Genomic DNA, 22,505 nt, shown 5'->3' on the forward strand with positions numbered 1-22,505 from the left:
TTAGACTTTATAAAATAAAGCCACGTGGAAATATTGGCCTGGTACCTTATGTTCCAAGCAGCACTTACCAGGATAAGAAAAAAATGTCACTTATCTGACAGGTACAAGGAACCTTAAAATATTTTGGGGAAACCTCGGAATAGAGGGATTCACCCAAATCTGTAGATATTACAGGCAAAGTCTGATGACAAAATCCTTGGCTTGGCTTTCCCGGCCTCGAGAGACCTTTAAAGTTCAATGTGAGATTCCTTATAAAAAGTTCCAGCAAAGCAGATTTAAAAGAGCCTATGTGATCAACTGCTATTCTTGCTGTACTTATGTAAATAATTGAGCCAACTCTATTGGAACTAGACTTATTTTGCAAACTAGTTTTAATTTTGCTATCTTAATAAAAATGAGGGTGATTTTAGAAAAAAAATTATATTTCAGTAAAAACTATTTCAGTATAAGTTTGCAGATATTAGATCCTAGTTTTGTTGTCTTTTGAGGTTTTTGTTTTATATCTGTTGACTGGACTGGATCCTGATTTCTTCTAGTCTCCTGAAATATCTGGCTACAGATGTCCAAACTAACGTTTTTGATTGTTTCCATCATTTTCATTTGAAATCACTGAAAACTGAACCTGCCCTTTTTTCCTGAAGCCTTACAAACTGAAGCTGATGAACTTGATATAAACTTAAGGGATGACCTGACGACACCATCAGAGACATTTTAAACTGCAAAAGATACTTTGACGCTGACATCTAAAATTCTTCTTCACTGGCTGTCCTCTGAACTCAAAAACTGGTTTACAATTTGCTCTAACCATTAATCTTGTTTTTCTTTCGTTTACACAAATACGCTTCTGGAGTCTGCCATGCTGTTGGCACAATTTAGAAATCCCGTGGTTTCTTAACTTCTACAAGAACTCCTATTGCTAATAGACACTTAACTGCAGCCTTATTACAAGCTATTCACCTTCCTTCAAAAATTGCCATTGTTCATTGTTCAGCCCGTACTAAGGAGACTGATGTCATATCTTTAGGGAATGACAGGGCTGACAGAGCTGCTAAACATGCAGCTCACTATGGATCCCCTTATCCGTTTTCCACCCAACTTTTAAACCTGCCTTTATCCCTGACTGATGTTATTAACTATCAGGCAAATGCCCCACAATCTGAAAAAGACAATTGGATACAAAAGGGTGCCAAACAATTATCAGATGGATTATACATTGGACCAAATAGACTTCCAGTAGCTCCTTTTCTTTTGACTTTTTGGCTTGCACTTATCTCCCACCAAGTGGGACATATGTGCAAACGGGGGATAGTTAAGGAACTGAAAGACAATTGGTTTTGCCCTGGCATCCATAAAGTTTCTGACCAAATCCCCTCCCAGTGCACAACTTGCAAATCTTACCAAGTCTCTGGGAGAAATCAGTGTGATCCAGGAAGTCCTCCCAGGCCCACGCTGCCTTTTGTGGCACTCCAAATGGATTTTATAGACTTCCCTTCAGCTTTAGGTTACTCTCACTGTTTGGTTATTGTCTGCATGTTTAGTGGATGGACTGAATGCTATCCGACCAGACATGCAGATGCCACAACAGTGGTAAAGAAATTAATAACTGAAGTTATTCCTCGTTTTGGCATTCCTTTATGGATTGAATCAGACCAAGGAACTCATTTTACAGCAGAGATAAACCACTTGCTTGCAAAAACTCTGGGGTATTCATTAAAATTTCATACCCCATATCACCCTCAGTCATCAGGGCAAGTAGAACGTAAAAATCTAGATATAAAAAGAACTCTAGGAAAAATCTGTCAAGAAACTGGACTTAAATGGCCAGAAGCTCTGCCCTTGGCCCTTATGAAGATTCAAAATACTCCAAATAGAAGGCATGGATTGACTCCTTTTGAAATAGTTTTTGGACGTCCAATGCCTACTGGTGTCTCTAAACCTTCAATTCCTGGATTAAATGAATATTATGGGAACTTAAGTGAACAATTTGATGCTATGACTTGTTATATACAAAAATTAACTAGTATACTTGAAGCATATCGTCAACAGGTAAAAGAGGCATGGCCACCACCTTCTGACAAGCCTTGCCATCCCTTTCGACCAGGAGACCGGGTGTACCTCAAGGTCTTTAGAAGAAAACACGCACTGTCACCTCGCTGGGAAGGACCTTATGAAGTCTTACTGACGACCTGCACTGCCATCAAAATAAAGGAAAAATCTTCCTGGATCCATGCGAGCCACGCCAAAATAGACCCAGAACATCGCTCTCAAGACAACTGGGAGATAATCCCCACAGGAGACCTTAAACTAAGGATTTCGAGGGCCAAAACCCAGGCCCCAGAAGCAGCCGACGTCACGAAGTAGACAGCTTTTCCCAAGATCACGGATCAAGAAAACCTACTTTGACCCATTTCCTCCCCCTTGCTTCAAAACTCCCTATATATATACACACTCACACACACAAACTATTAGTGGATATATATATATATATATTTTTAATCATTTATTAGAAAGCTGACTGGAGAGTGCTGGTCTCTATCTGTCCCTCTTCCCCTCTCTAAGTCTCCGCTATGGGCTCTTTTCCGATCTGTGTCTTGCTTTTACTAACCCTCTCCTTTTCAACAGGTCGGGCACAGACCAAACACCCCCTTATGCCAGTTTACCAAGCCCTAGCCACGCTAACTAATCAATCTGACTGTTGGTTATGTCAACAGCTAGATAGTGCAAAAGAACCTGAACTAGTCTTTGTTCCTGCTGATATGAACACCTGGTGGACTAAGTACGGAAAATGGACGAGTAACAGAGTATGGTATCCGCAAGAAGGGAAACTTCACTCTGCTTCTTCTCCTGGTGAGTCACTTGGGCCCCAGAAAGATTACTTAGAAGGTCAAGGACTGTCCCTTGCCCAAGCACAAACAATAAGTGAAAGTTTTTCCCTCTGCATTGAAAGTAAACATGGCACTGGACCTTTCCTGGGTGATATACCGAGACAATATTGCCGTCAAACTCTGTGGTTTGATTCCGCAGGTGGCATCTTCAGAACTCTCAAGGGAATTGTAAGTGACTCTATCACTACTCCCTCTGGCACAAACATTTGCCAAATCACCAAGTGCTCTGGATGGCTTACGAGCCACCCGTGTGCAACTTGGGGTATAGCAGCTATCCGCATGGTTAAGCTGCCCAATGCCACAGACTATATATGGGTGGATCAAAAATCTGGACTCAGCTGGTCAGGTGACAAGACCAGGCTTTATAGCTGTCAGAATCAGACTGCAGGCCTCCTGTACCAGCTATTCCGCAATCTGTTCTGTTCTCGCAGACTGACTGGAGTTCATGGGAAATGGAGATGTTTAGGTAGTAACAGTGCAAGTGGCACAGATCATGAAATAGTCCAGATCCTGGGAACTACAGACTCAATTCTAACCTTGTCTTTAAACTACACTGGTCTTTTCATTTTATGCGGCAACAAAGTGTATAAAGGATTCCCACCTAATTGGTCAGGACGATGCGGACTTGGATACCTGGCTCCTTCTGTCACCAAACACTCCACCTTAAATGCTAGCCAAATTACAAACTTGGGTTCGTTTGTTCATAAGATTGTGCCACATAAACGTGCCAGTCGAGAAATCGTGGAAAATCCACTTGTGTATCACAACTCCAAGTTCTTTTCAGCCTTGAGAGTCCTATTCCCCGGCTTTGGAGATTATGAGTTGGAGAAAGCAATATTAAATCTCTCTATGGTAATGGAACAAGAGTTCAACACCACCATGCAAACCTTAAACATACTCCAGTCAGAGATTAACAGCCTAGCATCTGTGGTGCTCCAAAATCGGCGTGCTCTGAACGTACTCACTGCCCAGCAAGGAGGAGCATGCGCAATCATTGGAGAAAAATGTTGTTTTTATGTGAATCAAACAGGTCAAGTAATATCTAACTTAAATCTATTAAAAGAGAAGATTGACATTTTTCATCAGATAAACGAAGCTCACACATTTTATTGGACTGACTTGTTTCCAGGATTGGGGGACTGGTTTAATGGAGTATGGGGAAATGTGCTCCGATTTGTTCTTTTCTGCTTGTTCATCCTCATTCTAATCTATGTTCTTTTCTCTCTTTGCAGACTTCTTATCACCCGGGTACTAACACGATTTCTCTCTCCACAGTCACCAGCTCAGCTTTTAATATGTGAAACTTCTAGGGAAGTTTCAGAGGAGGGAACTGATGGTGCTCAGGGCAAGCGGCCCCAGGAAGCACCACTCTGGTATGCGGATTATTTCGAGCTGAAGACAATAAGGACTCAGAGAGCTCAGGAAAAATATTTGAGTTTCCCCTCCCAAACTGCCTAAAGAATTTAAAACCAAAAAAAATCTGTTTTAGGAAGGGGTTATTATCATGACTGCTATAAAAGATAATTTAGGATAGAGGTTACAATAGAAAAGGCACCAACAAGCCCATCTTATCGGGAGTCCTGTCTCTGGCCACATTCTTTAGATGGCCCTGCAAGGAGTTGCCAGACAGACATTTACATTTATAAGGGAAATCTCCATTTGTAAAGGTATCTCCCTCTCTGTTTGGAGAAGAGAGGGGGATGAGCTCATTTCTAGTGACTTATCAATGTGGAAGGTGATGACTTAAATCTGTATAATAAACCTTACTCTTGTTTACTGTGCTTTAATGGTAATCTCCTGTAATTGACTCCCCCACCCCCAAAATCCTCCTTTGTCATTGGCTGAAAATGATATTTAAGACGAGAATTTCTGCTATTGTGTTGAGAAACGCAGTGTCCCTGCTTTCTCCCATGTATACATGTTATTAAACTTGGTATTATTTTCTCCTGCTAACCTGTCTTGTTGATTATTTGGCCAGCCAGAAGAACCTTAAGGGAAAGGGCAGAGGGAGATTCTCCCTCTTCCCCGACAATATGATGTGTGTAAAGGATAACAGAAATTTAGAGAATATAATCCTAAGAATATGTAATATTAGAAATGTCAACTATGTAACTAAAAATTCACATAAACTCATGATTTACTTATATTTCTGTTAGATGCATTTTATGTCTAAATATATCTTAATTTCAACTCTTTACCTCTTTCTCTTTCTCCCTTCCTCCCTCCATCACCTTAGCCCACAGGTTTGTTTCACCTTACCATTTCAGGTGCACCATTCATGCTGCAGTCTATGTGACTGGATCCCACTGGAGTTATGCTGGACTCACCTCTGTGACCTCACACAGCGCTCCCATGAATCCAAGATACGGCCACTTCTTTCTTAATTTCTACAATAGCTCTACAACTAGCCTCTATGATTTCTCTCTACTTGATTTTCTACTTTGAGCCCAAGTAATCAAAACGAAAATTTAAGTTATAGAATGGCACTTGCTTCATGTGAGGTGCTTTTAAACAGTGAAGCACTCCTTGGGGAGTATGTCCATAGGATACATTCAGGTGTGCTTATTAATCACACCACCGGCCCAGTTCCTTCATCTATTTTTCTGGAGTATTTAAAACTCTTATAGAGTGATCTTTTAGTATCCAAAAAAATGTATGGGAACTTAATCTTCGCTGGTTAGTGGGATAGGTATCAAGAATTTTTGTGGATCTTTGCTTCTTCATCTGCAAAATGCAGGTTGTAGGACTAAATCAGTGGTTTTCAAACTCAGAATAGCATGGGATAGTTGTTAAAAATATAGATTCTAGGTCTCCACTCCAAGCCTTTGAAATATGAATATCGGTGACTCGGACTTGAGACTGTATTTCTAAAATGCTTCCCTGGTGTTTCTGATTTGGAAACCATTGGAACAGGGATTATGATACTTGGACACATTCCAACTGCCCATGACGATTTTTTCTTTTTCATTTATAGTTGAATTTTTTTTGTAATATCTTTCCCCTTCTTCCTCTCTTCCTTTTCCTCTCCCCTCCTCCTCATTATTTTGCATTTGGCTTGCTATTCATTCTGTTTGCTAATTTATTTTGAGCCGTGAATGCAGTGTTATTGTGCTGATGGCGTGTGTTGTGTCTAAAGCTGTTTTACCATATTTCGGCTTCCCACATTCAAAATGCCATTGCTATATTGAGTTACTATCTATTAATTTATGAGCTTAAGTTATTGAATATATCTACTTTGATCTCAGTTATTATTATTCATTGACTGTGGATGACTTTTCCTTAATGAGGATTAAATGGATTTCCTGAACAGACATAGAAAAGAAAATACTAAAATGATAACAAGAATAAAACTATTGTAGTTTGGCTAACTCTGATGATAGGAAGTATTGTGATAGATAAAACATTAGATATCAGAACTACCTCTGAGTTTTACATGTTTTAAGGGGACTATAGGATGAAAAGAAAAGAAGGCTCTGTTGCTGAAAGGTAATTGAGGTCATTGATTCAGTCAACAATTATTTATGGGGCACTCATTCTACATCAGGCTGTTCTGATGACACAGGGGTGAACAAAAGAGGCCAGGTCCTTGCTCATCTGGATTAGACTCATGCTGATGGGGAAACAGAGAGACAATCAAGACTCAGTCAGTAATAAGTACATACTAATATTAAAATAGATGGTGGTAAGTGTTACAAAGAAAAATTTAATGGGATGATGTGATAAAAAGTGTTTGTGTGGTCACTTTGAATTGGGAGGCTAGGAAAGGCCTCTTTGAAAAAGTAACATTGAAGCATGGAATTGATTGATCAGAAGGCAACTATACAAAGATCAGGTAGAAGAACATGCTGAGAGGAGGGGGCAGTTTATTGCAAACACCCTAAATCTACAGATGAGCTTGTTGCATGTGAGGAGCCAAAAAAAGGTCAGCGTGTCAGGAGAGAAGTAGATAATAGGTGAGAAAATTGAGAAGTGACACAAGTGGGGATAAATCTTGTAGTAATAAGAATTACATATGAGCCAAAATAAGAAGTTGTAAGTAGGAAGTGGCAATATTTTATTTAATTTATATTTTTTGACTGTCATGTGAAGAATGTACTAGAAGGGGCCATAAGTAAACTCAGGAAGCCCAGTCACAGGTCTCTTGCATTGGCCAAGCAAAGATATGGTTATGCCTTGGACTAGAGTGATGGTAGTAAGGACAGAGCAAAGTGCAAGGATTTGAAATACGATTTCAAGGTAGAGTAGACAAGACTTGCTCATAGATTGATAAAGGTATTGAGGGAAAGAGAAGCATAAAAAACTTATGTCTTGAGCAACTGGGGGAATGGTGGTGCTATTTACTCATCTAATACGTAGATGACTGGAGTAGCCTATCACCTACCCATTCTTCCTTTATAACTCTCTCAGGCATTTTGGATCCCACAATATGTCTTATGTAATAAAAAGAATTGATATTGAGACATCTAAGCTCTGCCTTTTGCCAGCTTTGGGCAGTGAGAAATTTACTTAGATTTTGTGAACACAAATTTCTCATTTGTGATCAAAACTTTAGATGAGATTTATACTGAACCTCTTAAGCTCAGATCAATGTGCACAGTAAGCGAGTCACTGAGACACTTGGTGCTTGGAGGTAGAGAAAGGTTTATTTGAATTGGCCAAAATGAGAAGGCGGGAGAATAGGCTTTCTCAGAGCTGCCTTAACAAAGGAAGAAAGCAGGGGGTCTTCATAGGGCTAAGGGGTTTGGGAGGTGGAGTTTTGGGGAAACAAAGGGGAAATCTGTGTTTCTTTCACTTTAGATAAGACCTTGGGCAACAAGACTTCTTGGCGGCAGTGGCAGTGGTGGGGGTGGGGGGTGCAGGGGGGGAGGGGGGCTGGTTATCTGGTAGTTGTAACTTCCTTAAAGGCATTCTTTTTCTCCTGCAAAACAAGCTCATAAATCCTTGTGAACCTTGAGTGACCCCTTTGGTTAGACAAGTAAACAACAAGTTAATAAGCTATAATTATGCATGTTCTGTGAAGCAAGCATTTGGACACAACATATACATCTAATGGGAACTAAGTTAGTTTATTCTTTTCATCTGTGTCTGTGTTGGGAGCAAAGTTGGAGGGTAACCATGCTCGTATGGAATATTTACAGTAACACTCAGGTACCCAGCTTCAAGATCATGAATGTGCGTAACAGAGGACCTGTACATAAAAAGGGCACCATTCTTTACATAAATTCAAACTTTCCCCAGCTGTATTCTATTCTCTTACTACAGAACATGATTCTTATGATTTAGATGCCGCTAGTCAAGGTTGTCACTCATGCTCATTTTAGTAGTTTTTATCTGAAATGGTGGAGGATTCTGAAGATTTTTGTTGCATCTGTTTGAAGATAAGTATATCTGAAACTGTAGCTACCATTTGAATTTACTTCTTAAGAACAAGTGTTTCTATATTTATCGACTCACAACATGACCATATTGGAAAACTATTTGTTCTTCTGACCTTGCAAAGTTGTATGTCTTCTTTTATTTTTTTCCAGCTTTATTGAGACGTAGTTGACATGTAACATTGTGTAAGTTTAAGGTGTATAATGCAATGATTAGATACATGTATGTATTGTGAAATATTTACCACAATAAGGTTAGTTAATACATCCTTCCCATCACATAATTACCATAATTGTTGTCATGGTGAGAACATTAAAGCTCTACTCTCAAAGCAACTTTCAAGTATACAATACAGGTACTGTTAATTATAGTCATCATGCTGTACATTAGATCCCTGGAACTTATTCATCTTATAACTGAAAGTTTGTATCCTTTGACCAACTTCTCCCCATTTCCCACACTCCTCAGCCCCTCACAACCACTATTCTACTGTTTCTATGAGTTCGATGTTTTTAGATTCCGCATACAAGTGAGATCGTACAGTATTTCTCTTTCTCTGTCTGATTTATTTCATTTAGCATAATTCCCTCGAAGTCCATTTATGTTGTCTCAAATGGCAGGATTTCCTTCTTTTTTATGGCTGAACAATATTCCATTGTGTATATATATATATATATATATATATATATATATCACATTTTGAAATCCATTCATCCATTCAAAGACACTTAGGTTGTTTCCATGTCTTGGCTATTGTGAATAATGCTGCGATGAATGTGGGAGTCCAGATATCTCTTTGAGATAGTGATTTCATCATCTTTGGATATATACCTATAAGTAGGATTGCTGGATCATAGGTAGTTCTATTTTGAATTTTTTAAGGAACTTCCATGCTGTTTTCCATAGTGGCTGTACAAATTTACATTCCCACCAACCAGCCAGTGCCCCTGGCTGTCAGTGTGCACAACCCTGGCTGCTGGTTCATTGCAGGCTCGTGGCAGAGGAGGCCGGTGATGACAGCTTGTGCTGGGTTTGTTTTCTTCCGTGGCAAAAGCAGCTGGGTTTGTGTGCAGAGTAGGTTACCGGGAACCCGGATTGCTCCGCTGTGTGGCTGCTACTGGTAGCCCCTGCTTTTCTTCCTTGTTCTGAGCCATCTCTGTATGTCTCAGCTTTGCAGGTCTCCGGGTGGGGTGGAAACAAGGCGGGACCTTCATGCAGTGCCCTGAAAGGCTGAGGAAGCTGGTCGCTCACCCTGCTCTTCCTTCCCCTGCAAAGGGAACTCTTTCTAGCTGGGAAGTTCCGTCTTGCTGCTGAGCCATGCAGCTTGGGAGATGGGATGATACAGGCAAAACGAAGCTGTCTTCCTTCCCTTTCTGGGCAGTTATTCTCAAGCCCTTTGTTCCACTGTGCTGCTGAAATTTCTTAAGTGGACCACAGAGCTCTCTCAAAGCTCTTTTTGTTTGTGGATAGCTGTCTAATTGTTGCTGTTTGTGGGATCTCCTACTTGTCCATCTTGGTGACATCACGAATAAACTCTGTGTGTCTTCTTAATTGACTAAAAGCAAATCATCGCTCCTAGAGGCGAGAGTAGTGTCAGATAGATTCAATGAAAATAAAGCAGCTGGTGAGTTGGGTAAACTGATACAAACTCAGCTGTGACTTACTATCAGAGTTTACATGCATATATTTGAAATTTATGTGAATACAAAACAATAAACAAGAGTAAGAAATATATAAAAAATCTGGATGCTCCAGAAATACAATTCATATTCTGTTTTTCCTTAACAATAAAGAGTAAGCATTTTCCCACTTTTGTGTATACTGTGAGGACCTGATTTTTAATATATGCATGGTATTGCATCATATAGATGAGTTACGTATTATTTAATAAGTTCTCTAATCACACGTAGAACTCTGATTTCACTACCAGTATCATAATTTATGCTATTTAACAAAGGAAGATTGAGAATTTCAGAAACTTATGGACTCTGTTTGTGGATTTACATTACTTTTGGCTGCTAATGTAGAGTTACACTCAGCTATATCCCAGCGGATATACTTTTTTTCGTGGATGGTGAACAAATTGAATTATTTTTAAAAAGACAGACAGTAAATGGTATATTTTAAGAAGTCTGTATAACTTACCTTTAGCTCCTCTTGTATATTTAAATATGTTTTAAAGGAAAAAAAATCGCAGTACCTAATACTTCTAAAGCTGGAATTAAAGTACATTAAGACTTTCTTGAATCTTGTTATCTGTCATTCTAAATCCTCTTGAAGTTAGGTATAAAGAATAATAGATATATATTCAGTCAAGATACTGAAGATTTTTACAGGCTTTTGGATGAGAAGATTTTCAGCTATCAGTGTTTAAGCTTCAACTTGCTGTCTGTTAGTCTTGACAAGGGCAAAATAAGATTCTAATAGTTGTGATTGTGGAGAGAGTGCTTTTTCATTATGTGAGGCAAAGTGTCAATTAAAAGGGTATTGAGATAAAGAAATTGAAACTAGATTAAGTTTATACTTTTTCATGGATGATAAGAAAATCCATTTTCAAGTTACATTTCATTGAGGATATATACTATCAGAGGCAAAGCTGAAATACCTTAAATACTTAACAGACTGCCTTTAGTCTTCAAAAGACTTATTAACTGTCTAATAATCATTTCAAAAGAAGTTTTGTATATATAAAACAAGCATATTTTAAATAAAATGGTATGCTAAGGTCAAACAATGAAGTAACTTTTAAAGAAGCTATAATCAGCAATCTTATTTTCCCCTCTATCTTTCCTAGTAGTTCCCTACCATTTAAATACTGAGCCTTTGCAATCTTTCAATGGGGTTTCTAATCTTATAAGGAAATTTGAAAACTGTATTTGATATATATCCACAAAAATAAATACCGTGTCCATTTCTAGAGTGCCTGTCCATTTTTAGAGGCAAGGCACGGTCAGACTAAACTTAAGCTTTTAGTACAATGTTGAAAATTGAGTGTGCATCTATAAAATGCATGAAGTACCAAGCTAGAGTTTGCTCTCCTGGCTAATCTATGTAAATAAAATTAAGTTTCTCTCTGATGGTTACTGCATATAGCGAAAGTGGTTGGATAGATTTTCTCAAATTTAGAAATCCTGCTAAGGACATAACACGTAGGCTATGCATTAAATAAGAAATTCATGTAGAGAAGACCCAGGAGACCCTCAAAGAGATGCCTCCAGTGGAACTCCAGGCATTGATTTGCACAGAGCTGCTTCTCACACTGCAACTTGATCTAGATTGCTTCCAGGTAAGTAGCACTAGAGATTTATCTACATGTTTGTGATAGTTAATGATTCTTCCTATTTGTTTAGGAAAAAAACATAATATTGAAATTTAGCTACTTCCTTCTGGCCTCTATGGTTTCATAGGAGGAATCTGCTGTCATTAGAATGAGCGTTCTCCTATAAGTAACTCATCATTTCTCTCTGAGTGCTTTCAAAATTTTCTTTTTGTCTTAGACTTCAGAAGTTTAATTATGATGGATTTTGCCAAGAATGCCTTTGGGTTTATCCTGTTTAAGGTTTATGTAGCTTCTTGAATCTGTAGGTTTGTGTCTTTTGCCAAATTTGGGAAGCTTTCAGCTACTATTTATTTGAATACCCTTTCAACCCTACTGTCTTTCTCCTTGATTTCCGAGGCTCCAATGATATGAATGTTGAAACTTTTTGTTATATTCCCACAAGTCTTCTAGTCTCTGTTCATTTTTTTTTCCTGTTTTTTTTTCTCTCTTTTTCATACTGACTAAATTCTATTGATCTTTCCTCAAGTTCACTGATTCAACCCTCTGTCGTCTCCACTATTACTGAGACCATCCAGCAAGTTTATTATTCCTATTATCGTATTTTTAGTTCTGTGATTTTCATTTAGTTAATATTTATTATTTACCTTTCTTTGCTGGGATTTTCTATTTTTTCCATCTGTTTTTTAAGAGAATTTGTAATTGATCGTTAAAGCATTTTTATGATGGCTGCTTTCAAATCCTTGTCAGATAATTCCAATATCTGCTTCATCTTGCTGTTAGCGTCACTTGATTGTCTTTCCTCTTTCAAGTTGTGATTTCTAGATTCTTGACATGATGAGTGATGTTTGATTGTATCCTGAACATCTCATCTATTTTGATAGGACACTCTGGATCCTATTTAAATCTCATATTTATCAGGCAGTTACCCTGTTGATTAGTACACAGGCCTTAGCTACAGTTTTGGTCTATGGTTCAGTTTAACTTTCAGAGCATTTGCAGTGTTATTCTAGTCTACTTGGTTAATCGGTTACTGATGTGGTTGCTATTGGGCCCTGCTGGTGCTGCCCAAGAGGACTCAAGGGGTTTTCTGGGGCTGGGGAGCTGGCGTCTCTGGGTGGAGGGGAGGAGCCTCAGCCCACAGGGACTATGAGTCTTCCAGGTCCAAGTGGGGTTGTGGCGGGATCCCTCTTTCCAGCTACCCATATCTCTTGGTGAAGGAGGGGCATGTCGGGCCCTGTGCAGAGGAGAGCACTTCCTCTGGCAGCTTATTGTTAGTGTGGTTCCCTATCCGTCCCCTTATGGGTGTTGCTGAGCTCACCTGGTGCTGTCGGAGAGACTTCCAAACGACCGAGGGAAAGAATGAGCCTGTCTGCTGTTGCTAGGTTGAGAAGAGTGTGCATGTAAATTGCCCTTGTATTATTTTTTCTAGTCCTGGGATCCGAAACCAGTTCTTCTTCCTTTTGTCGCCTTTCAGAGTTTTCTTTTGATTGCCTCTTGTGTTATTTCTGGAATTTATAGTTATAGTTAGTAGGAGAAACAGGGAGAAATGAGTCTACACATCTTGTCCAGATCTCAAGTTCCACCTACCATGGCATATTGGAAATGGAAAGGAATTTGATGTCCAACAGTTTCGGCGTGGAATCCTTGTTTAGCCACAAATCTATATGCCCTATATGATCTTAGGAAATTTATTTAACCTCTCTGAGTCACATTTTCTTCACCTGCAAAATGGGTTCATTTATTTATTCACTCGTTATTCATTCAACAAAGTGGCTATCATTGTGATATTCCTTTAACTGGGCACTGTTCCAGGCACTGGAGATGCAGTCGAGCATAGGACAGGGAAGATCCCTGCACTCATGACATTTCATTTTTGTGGCATATGCAGCTAATCAACAGGTAATCTGAAAATAAATAATTCTAGAGAGTGATAAGTTCTGTGAGAAAAATAAAACATAGTAATGTTAAAGAATGACTGAGACAGATACCTAGATGGGTGTACTTCAGATACTCAGGCAGAGTCTCTCTGAGGGGATGCCACTTCATTCATTCATGCCACTGATTCAGCCCACATTGATTGAGCTCTTACTAGGTCCTGGGTATATATTTGAACAAAGACCTGAATGATGAGAGGCCCCCAACCATTTGAAAATATAGGGGGAAAGCATTTCAGGCAGAGGAATTTTTGTAAAAAAGCCCTGAGGTGGGAAGAATTTTGACAAGATCAAGGAACGGAGAAAGGTGTCTCGTATGGTTGGAATGTGATAAATGAGGAGTATTGTACCAGAAGTGATCAGAAAGGTAGGCAAGGAACTGATTATGTAGGAGCTTTGGAGCCACAATAATGAGCTCAGCTTTATTCTGCCAATAATGGGAAGTCTTTAGAGGGTTTAAACAGATAAGTGATACAATCTATGTATGTTTTATAAAGGTTACTGTAGCTCTTTCATAGGGAATGGAATGTAGGAGAGCAAAAATAAAAGCTGAGACCTTAGTGAAAAGGTATTTCAGTAGTCCAAGTAAGAAATAATTAAACTTGAACCTGAGAGATAGCTGTGGAAAGAAGAAGTTGTAGATTGGGGATATACTGTGCAGTTGGAGCAGGCAAGATTTTCTGAAGGATTGGCTCTGTGAAGTTAGGAAAAATGAGGACTCTGTTTCTGACTTTGGGTGGATGATAGGAATCATTTTAGACATGAGAAGATTGGGAGAGGAGATGGTATTAGAGTTGGGGTCAGAAATAAATATACTTGTTTTGGCTAAGTTAGGTTTTGAGGTGTCTGTAAGACCTCCATGGAGATGTACTGTAAGTTAGTAAATATTCAGGCCTGCAGTTCATGGGGTTCGGGTCTGGGGCTACAGCATGAGTCTGGGTGTCACCAACATTTAGATGATATTTAAGGCAGTAGGACTGCAGGAGGTCATCTAAATGGAAATTATAGAAAAAGAAGAGAAAAATCGGAGCTACTCCATAATTTAAAGTCAGGACTAAGGGATGCATCCAGCAAAAAGAGACCAAGAAGGAGCAAGAGAAAGTGGGAACAGAAATCATGTAATTCAGTGTCAAATAAGCTAAGTGAAGAAAATATTTCAAGAAAAGAGAAGGGGTCAACTTTGTCAAATGCTTTAATAAAATAAAGACGTAGAAGTAACTGATGGATTGGTTAATTTGGAGGTATTAAGTGGCCTTGACAAGAGCCATTTTAGTGGAGTAGTCACGGTTATTATGAAAATCATTTATATATGAAGTTAGACATTCTACTAATTTTAATTACTTTTCCCTCCTTCAGCTTCTTCATGTGTGAAATGGTGATAATGATGCTTTTATGCTCATGACACTCTTTTTATGCTCATATCACTAGATTTTTGTAAGGATCCAATGACAACGCATGAGAAAAGTCAACCTATGCAGAGTTACACAAATGTAAACTTAATCTTTATTTTTCTGTTGTATATTTGGAGGTAGACATGTTTTAAGCAAATGAACACTGAACGCATACATCCAACGAATTGATGCTCTTCCTTTAAAAAATAAGTTTGATCCAAAAAGAATTGCCTCCACACGATAGATGTTTAAATGGTTGGACTTGTTTTTAAATTTACAGAAGATGTGGTATATATACACAATGGAATACTACTCAGCCATAAGAAACGATGAAATCCAGGCATTTGTGACAACATGGATGAACATTGAGGGTATAATGCAAAGTGAAATAAGTCAGAGGGAGAAGGTCAAATACCATATGATTTCCTTCATTAAGTAGTAGATAATAACAACAGTAAACAAACACATAGGGACAGAGATTGGATTGGTGGTTACCAGAGGGGAAGTGGGGAGGGAGGAGGGTGAAAGGGATAATTCGGTACATGTGTGTGGTGATGGGTTGTAATTAGTATTTTGGTGGTGAACATGATGTAATCTATGCAGAAATAGAAGTACAATGATGTACACCTGAAATTTTTACAATGTTATAAACCAATGTTACTGCAATAAACAAAAAATTAAAAAAAAAATTTACATGGAGGTATGCAAAAAAGCCCATTATTTTAAAACCAAATATTGAACCATACTTTTCCAAGGTGACAGATATAAACATTTTAAAGGCGCTTACAAAGTTTATTTTCAGTGATGACCTTATTTTTGTAATAATCACTACTACTGACATTACCATCATACCAACCACAATTAAAATCCCAGCAATACGAGCTACCATTTTTAGAGCATACTGTATATCAGATACTTTACATACGTTAATCTCATTTAATGTTTATAAGCACTCTATGATATAGGTGGTATGATTGTCTGCACTTTACATGTGAAAAATTGAGCCTCGGAGAGGCAGTTTGTCCAAGAACTGCAGACAGTGGATTCAGTTTTTAAAATCAAGTCTTTCTTAATCCATTGTTCTCACTCTTGACACAATCCTGCCTTTTCATTTTTGAGTGTGTTGAGAGGTAAGACGAGGGTTCTGGAGTACCTACACAGACAAAGTTTCTAGACTTGAGACTAAAACCAAGTTTTGTTTATTCTAAGAAAAGAAAAACTACATAGGAAAAAATCTAGAAGGTAGGTTAGAACATCAGATCTAGGAGGAAAACGACCTGAGACATGGGAAAACCATTTGAAAAATGTAGAACTCTACCCACGACTGGATGTGTCTATTGAAAGAGGGACAGGGGAGATAGCCAGGCCATAGGTAAATAGAACATAATATGTCTTGGTTATGAGTTTACTAGGCAGGAGAGAATTCTAGGAGTCACAGTTGGGGATGCTGAAGTTTAAGGATGGGATATCCATTATTTGGGGAGGGTCAGAAAGGGGAAAATTAATATGTATTTGTTTTATGGGAAGCTGAGACATGGGAGTGATTGTCATAAAGGAAGAAGTTTATTGTATTCCCAGACCCCTAGAATCAGGAGGCATGGCACGCAACACAGGGCCTCACAGGGAAGCACCAGTGTCAGTCAGAAGGGTCAGTTGCTCACGCTGAGGGGAAAATATGGGCAAGATCCTTTGTTGTGGTTTCCATGAGAAGGAATAGGCAAGGCAGGGTAAGCAGACTAGCTTTGGCTAGTTTGAATGATTTCAGTGGGCTATGGGGTACAGGAGCTTCCCCAATAGTTTGGTACCTGGCCCTAGGGTGATTAGGGCAGATGGATAGTGGCCTGCAATGTGAGAGGCTGATGAAGAGAGGGTTGGGTGTGTGGGCTCTGCATTGACTGATTTGCATGTGAAAGTTGTGCTCATGGGCAAGTTGTTCGATATCACTAGGAATTAGCTAACCCTGAGAAGGGCAGTCCCTCCCAGGTCATTAGGGCCCCAGATGTCAAAGCATCAGCATATAGAGAATAAAAATTCATGGTTAATACAGCATGAAGCACTTACTGTATACTAGGCACAAACTATCTCATTTATTTCTCATGGTAACTCTTAAGGTAGGAATTAGGTTTTGATTTTCATAAATGAGAAAATTTATGTTGGTTGATTGTGGGAAAAGTCCCAATTTGGGATGAAATCCTGACAGTGTCAGTGCACTAAGTAATCACTTAATAGCACTGGACGCTGCCATTCTGTAGTTGCTACAGGATGTGCCTGTGGGTGGTGGAGAGAAAGAAGACTAGATGATTTCTAAGGTTTCTCACTGCCTGAGTTGCCTGGTATAGTCTGATGGGATTTGCAGGAAAGGGGTGATTTGAGGATGCTTGTTGTGGCAGTGTGCAGGAAGCACTGTTAAGAGGGAGCTCGCCCAGAAGAGTGTGGTAATAGAGGCACTGGGCATAGGGGAGAATTAAATAGTAGAAAACCTGAATCCTAACTCTGTCTACACTACTTTGTTGCTGGGTGACACTGAGTGACTTCCTAGATTAAGGGAGAAAGGACTAAAAACAATTCCAAAGAGCTTTTGAGGATTCAAAGTTTAGTAGAAGAACTAACAGTGATGAAACAAAATAGGAAAGGAAAATTTTGTGTTGAAATAAGTTAACTAGTTATGTAGAAAGTATTCAATAGATACAAGTTGAATTGGATATAATTTCATCTGGTGTAGATTTTCTAAGAAAAGCGGGCTATAGTTCACCTGAAGAGAATCTGGATGCTCTTATTAAACTTAAATGCAGAGATTTCCGTTACTTATCTCTCCCTTTTCTTAGTTTCTATAACACAGGTTAGCTACCACACAATCTCTAGTAAATACTCCGGTAATTGTTTATTGTCTTTTATTGTGCTTTAATGTTTTCCCTATTTCTTACAAAAATAGACTATTAGCAACTCAAGATAAGAGCTATGTCTAGATCTCTTATAGCATCTAGTAAGTTCTGGACATATAGATACCCAGTAAATATTAAGAGGTTATGAATTCCTTGCCTGAACGAATCTTAGAAAGCTTGTAATTTAGTTCTCTAGTCTTGCAAATGAAGAAACAATCTTGGGAAGGATGAGGTGCTCGTCTAAGGTCAAAGGTGAGGTAGTGATGCTGCCAGGATGCCATCTGGCACCTGCTTCAAATCGCGCCTTTTGATTGATAGATTGAGTGTCCAGTGCTTGCTTTGACTTTCTTATGAGCTTCATCGGCTTTAAAAGAAAAGCTAAATTCATTTAAATGTTTTATAAATTCTAATTGCCCCTAATTATATAAAATGCCTTGGATGATATAATTTTTTAACGAGGCCTTTATTCTGTCATTTGTCATTGATAGAGATGACAGGAATAGAATATGTGTTAAAAATGTCAAGTGTACTAGGATGATGACATTTTATGAAAGTGCATAATTAAATTGTATTTTGGAAGAACGGATAATACATATTTCCAAAGGAAGTGAATTATATTTGAGAACGCTTTGAGGGGTCTCCAAATGGCATTCCATAACTCAACACCAGCTTTGTATGTTATCTCAGAGCTGCCAACGAAGAAGACAAGATGATACTCTCTATGGCAACATAGGAAAGACGATGTAAAGTGTACAGATGTCTAAATGCTTCCCAAAGGCACAGTGGAAGTTGCACATTTTATTTCTAACAGCATGTCCTGGGGCCAAAAACAAACTGCTCACCTTCATTACAAACATTGACAGAGGTACGATCTAATATGGGATTAAGTGAAGAAATGATTGCTTACTAGAAAATAATATTACTCATAGGGCTGCAAAAATGGTATTTTGCAGCACTGATGTATGGCAATACCTGTGTTTCTACTCTAATTGGATATAAGTCTTAAATTGCCAAACTCTCTACTCAATCCCTTGTCAAAAGAGGAGAAGTGTGGTGATAATTTTTGAAAACTTGAATATATCATAATTCTACTTTATAGTTATCTGAGCCTAATCCTATGGGGCAGATAATGTTAATAATGAAAAGAAATGTGTTCTTTCTTGGTAACACATTTATATCACTGCTGGCTCATATGCTGTAAACAAATGTGGACCAAGTAAGGAAGGAAAGTTAAGGGAAAGCAATAAAAAGTGTACAGGAGAGATGAGGTGAAGTGAATTTGGCTCTTTCAGTGGGCCAAAATTTTCATAGACCAACTTCAGTCAGGGGTTTTACAAATCCAATCTTTTTCTAGTGGATGTTGAGACTCAAGGGGAAAGCAGTAGGTGGGACAGGGGAATGGTACGGCTTTGTGAGATGAAGGAGCTTTAAATTTAGGAAAATTCACCTAAGATGATGGGGGGGGGGTGGAATGTGCTAGTAAATTGGCTTCAGAAGCTGCACAGGGCCATTGGACTATTAGAACTTCAGGACTCTGAGGGTCAAAGAAAATAGAGAAGGCTTGGGTGTCTAAGAAGCACAGAAAGTAGGGATCAAGTAAGTGACCTGTCTTCCCCATGGGAGACATACAAATGGTTTTAGAAATTTAGAGAAACAGTACCAAGGAGGTACAAAAATTTTTTAAAATTTGCCGTTTGATGAGGCAAGGGCTTTGATAAGTTGTCTTACTTGGTTTGGGCTGAGATGCAAATGCACTGAATTAAAGCACAGGTTGGAAGGAGTCTATCAAGTTAGTATGCATCATTTTTACTTTTAAACAAAGGCCTCTCCATTGCATTCTGTCTTGCCTCGGTTGGCTAATAACAGGAGTGGCTCCCCTTTATCCAGTGACCCTGAATCTTGCATCCAGGAATCAGCCTTCTTGCCAGAACAGAATATAAATATCTTAAATATTTAACGAATATGCTTCCATACGAGGGTTGTGTAATGCATTGCTAGATGGATGGTTTATTCATGACCAGCCAGCCTATTTGAGGCTAGATGCCTTGCTATAAATGGCTGAAGCAGGAGATGGGAGAGGTAAGACAGAGAAAACAGAAATTTAGAGATTCAAAAGTCTGAGAATGGTCTTAAATGGCCTATTACTTTCCACCCTCTTGAATTGACTATTTATAACTTGCCATCCTGTCAATTAAAGACCTAATTTCACCTAAACAAATTTATATGTTCCCTATGAAAACTACTTCATGTCATTTATTTATAGTCTACTTCAGACCTTTTGAAGTCTGAGTTTCGATGTGTATTTCATAAAACTAATAGAATTCTTAATATATTTTGGTATTTTACTATTACAGTTATCTATGACCATCATAATGTGTAGCTAAGAATAACATCATCATTTTTTCAACTCCATGTCCTGTCTCTCTTTCAATTACATATGAGTTGGGCAATATTGAAAACAAGAGAGCTGTGGTATCACCTATCACTGATACTGAAATACTCATTTAAAAAATACCTATCTTAGCTCAGGAGCAATACACCAGAAAGAGATAAGTTGAAAATGGTTGTTTCTTCAAAAGTTTGTTAGCATTGCACGTTAAGGATAGTACACTGGTTTTGTTTACTGTTGTCTGTATGGTTTGAATTTGAATGTTAAATGTGGGTATAAGACTAGATTGACAGGGAGTTTAATGGAACAGCACACGTGTGAATTTGAGGGAATTTGCCTTACAAATGACACCTTCTTGGTAACCATGTTATGTCTAAAGCAGTGAAGGGTATCTCTAGATCTTGGTTCACAGTTGAATTATTTATTTGTAAGTGACAGTACTTGTGGTCAAATGAACAGTCTCACAATTTGTCAATTAACAACTTAGTCTTGCTTTTAATATGTCATATACAATTCATATTATAGGATGCATCTAGGATAGTTACTGTTTTATTCAATATTTTCCTTTTAATTATTGTTAACTTCCTGTTGTCAGTAGAGAAGGAAAAAACATCTAATTTTTGGTTGCCAGTGAAAAATCTAGGGTTTTTATTCTCAATATATAACTGTCAACGTGTCTGAGGTAGGAGAGTTTTGCTGAAGAAATCATTCTTTAATCAAGAAGGTGCAAACTGGCCCCTCCTTGAAACAATAGAAAAGTAAAAGTAAAAAATGATTGAGTAGAATTGCATGAGCAACACAGTTACATAGGGTTTCATCTACAAGTCAGACTACATCATGATCAACCCTGCTATTTAAATGGGACAACGGTTTCTTGCAAACTGGGCAATTACTCAGGGCAAGAGAAACAGAATGGAAGTTCCACCCATCTGACCTTCTGCCAGGTTTCATGTTTATTCTTTATACTTGCACAGTCTAACACATTTATTCTTCCCACAGGAGTTGCTCTGATATGCATTAGACATTAATATGCACATTTGAATGAGGAGTCAGTTCCAAGTTACAATAAAAACCACCTGTAAAGAATTTCTTCCCTATTTCAAATATTTAAAACAGTCACAACAGATTAAATTATTTCTTTAAGGAAAGTAAGTTGTGCTTTATTCTTTTTAAATGTTCCAAATTTACTTTATTAGTTATTTTATGGTATGTCCTTAATGAATACATTCACATCAGACCGAGGGGAGTGAAGCCCGTTACTGAGAGGGCTCTCTAATGAGTTGTACAGAACTGAAATAACTACATATGCATTCCGCAAATGGACCATTAATTGGAAAAAGAACCAAAGTGTGAAGATATAATCCTATAGGATGGAACTTAAAATGGTGATATATTTTAAGGCTTTAGAACTTTCGATTCACTTGTGTGGAGGAAAAGGTGAATGTGAAACCTATTTGTGTTTCCTTCTACCTAAGGTATAGCATTTCCATTAAGCCATTGTTGTAAACTTTGAGAAAAAAAAAATTTTGAGAATTTTGTTCACGAGAACTCTTATCTTTTTCTTTTTTGGTTATTTAAGTAGCGTGTCCCGTCTCACTGGTGTCTCTCCTCTTGGGTTGCTGGTGCTGCAGGGTTTGCTTAAGCTGTAACATACTGCCCTGAGGAGGAGCAAAGACACCTCGATACCGCTGCGTCCACTAGAACAACCTGGTAAGAACCAGGGTCTTCTGTAGATGCCCGAGGGGCAGGGCAGGGCTGGGAGGGAGCATTAAATCAGGCCACACTGCCACTAGCCTCCACTGGCCCTGGAAAAAACAGCCTGGGTAGGGCCAACAGCCGCCTCTTCCCAGCCAGCCAACCCTGTCACCTGCCCACACTGCCACCCGTGGGGGCTTTCATCCCCAGGGCCCCAGAAGGTCCGCTGGTTGCCTTACTCGGTGCAACTCCTGCCCTCTAAACTGAGCTGGGGCCACCACCAGTCTTGCCTGTGATGCGTTTCAGGCAAACACAACCTCTCCCTGCTTTGCAAAAACAAAAACAAAACACTGGATGCATATGTGAGTGAAAAGGGGAGCTATTCATGTTCACAGTTGGACCACAGGCATAAACCTAGTCTGTCCTGGACACACTGGGACATGTGGTTGTATTAGTCAGGGTTCTCCAGGGTTCTTTATATGTATTATATATATAAAGAGATTTATTATAAGGAATTGTCTCATGAGCTTATGAAAGCTGGAAAATCCAAAATCTATAGAGCTCATATCCCAGTTCTAGTCTGAAGGCTGGAAGTGCTGTAGAACCAAGAAGAGCTGATGTCCTGGTGTGAAGGTCGTTCGGCAAGAGAATTCTCTTACTCCGGGTGGGCCAG

General features: G+C 38.8%; 1 long non-coding RNA gene across 2 annotated transcripts in view; it reads left to right on the top strand.

Annotated features, from left to right (window-relative positions):
* LOC131402531 (uncharacterized) overlaps window positions 1–21,780 on the top strand; it is a 54,615-nt gene extending 32,835 nt beyond the window's left edge. The window contains exon 3 of one of the 2 annotated variants that reach the window (XR_009218747.1): window positions 21,769–21,780. This is a non-coding gene — a long non-coding RNA (uncharacterized LOC131402531). Of the gene's footprint in view, window positions 1–21,716 lie in introns of both variants that reach the window. The other variant, XR_009218746.1, reaches the window with a different exon arrangement.
* The last annotated feature ends 725 nt before the right edge of the window (window positions 21,781–22,505 follow it).

This window comes from Diceros bicornis, unplaced genomic scaffold, assembly GCF_020826845.1.
Source record: "Diceros bicornis minor isolate mBicDic1 unplaced genomic scaffold, mDicBic1.mat.cur scaffold_124_ctg1, whole genome shotgun sequence".
In the NCBI taxonomy this organism is placed as follows: Eukaryota; Metazoa; Chordata; class Mammalia; order Perissodactyla; family Rhinocerotidae; genus Diceros; species Diceros bicornis.